Source organism: Arachis duranensis, chromosome 2 (genome assembly GCF_000817695.3).
Source record: "Arachis duranensis cultivar V14167 chromosome 2, aradu.V14167.gnm2.J7QH, whole genome shotgun sequence".
NCBI classification, from domain to species: domain Eukaryota; kingdom Viridiplantae; phylum Streptophyta; class Magnoliopsida; order Fabales; family Fabaceae; genus Arachis; species Arachis duranensis.
Genome location: NC_029773.3, coordinates 80651747 through 80652999, shown reverse-complemented (window position 1 = coordinate 80652999; position 1253 = coordinate 80651747). Strand labels below are relative to the sequence as shown.

The 1253-nt window shown below is 30.6% G+C and overlaps 1 protein-coding gene across 3 annotated transcripts in view; it reads right to left on the bottom strand.

The window, feature by feature from the left end:
• Positions 1-544: 544 nt before the first annotated feature.
• The window catches only part of LOC107475168 (putative disease resistance RPP13-like protein 1), a 5358-nt gene continuing 4649 nt past the window's right edge, over positions 545-1253 (bottom strand). Inside the window, exons 3-5 of one of the 3 annotated variants that reach the window (XM_016094787.3) lie at positions 1097-1166; positions 904-993; positions 545-802 (exon numbers count right to left, since the gene is read on the bottom strand). The gene's annotated coding sequence lies outside the window, so the exon portion shown is untranslated. The remainder of the gene's footprint in view (positions 803-903; positions 994-1096; positions 1167-1253) is intronic. The other 2 variants (XM_016094788.3, XM_016094789.3) reach the window with 2 other exon arrangements.

Genomic DNA, 1253 nt, shown 5'->3' with positions numbered 1-1253 from the left:
GGGTGTACACCTTATTCCACTCTCTGTAATCGCATTCTATTTGAGTTTTTTATTTTCTGAGTCCAAATATAACACTAATGCAACAGCTTGGACTTCAACCCAGAAATAGCACATATAATGATTATAGTGGTGGTTATAGTGTTCATGTGTTTTTGGGTTTGGAATATAAATTGTTGAAGTTTTGGCCACATGTAATGATATATCATATATGTATGAGATGATAATTATGTATTTTGGTAGCAATGTCAGCAAGCGTGATATTTCATTGTAAAATATTTTTTGCATATATTTTTTCTTAATCCTACATGAATGATATATAACACGAGTAGTTTTGGATTAATGGATTACTCACTCAATCTACAGTACTTATTGGAATGATATATTGTTTAAAAGAATCATATTCCTAATTCTTTAACAAATTACAAAAGCAAATATGACCCTACAACAATCGAATTAAGACTTAATTTTAATGTATAGATAGTATAAAAAAATTTGCATTCTCATTCAATGAAAATTTAACATATACATAATTTTGTAAGTAATAAATAATAATTAAATCAAATATTTTTATTTATGTATGTAAATGTAATTATAAATTTTTTGGTTCAAAATCTAAAATTCAGGCCAACCAAAGCTACAAGTTATACCACAGGAACAACCACCATCTTAAAATTCTTCCACATTCTTCTCCTTGCTTATCCAAAGTCCTTTGATCCTTTATTTCCAACTTGGGATGATACAGATTGTCTTGAGCTCCCTAAGGTGGATTTCATCATCTTAATAGAACAAAAGAATACTCAGCCTAAATAAAGTGGAAACTCTAATCAGAGTATTATTATGTAAGTTTGAGCTGCATTTCATTTAGATGATCAAATTGATGAGGTGCTTAACTATTTCACTGACCTTTTTCACCAAAGATGCTATACAATGTGGATTTCAGTGATTGTTACATCCTTGCACACAGCAAAGTAAAACCTCGGACACAGAAGTTATCTGTTTTGGCTCCCATGAAAAAACCAGAATCAGATGGAATATCGTGCATATAACAAATGACAAAAAGGACTGACCCAAGCAGTAATGAAGAGTAAGAACATACCTACAATAGTTCACTTTGTTGCTCCATTCTCGGTTTCAATTTAAGGATAGTTCCATCAAATCCAAGAGTACTGTAACATCAACAAATAACTAATAAATAAAGTATAATGTCACACTAAGGTGACAAATAACACCTCATTTTCTCCACAAAGTCTGTG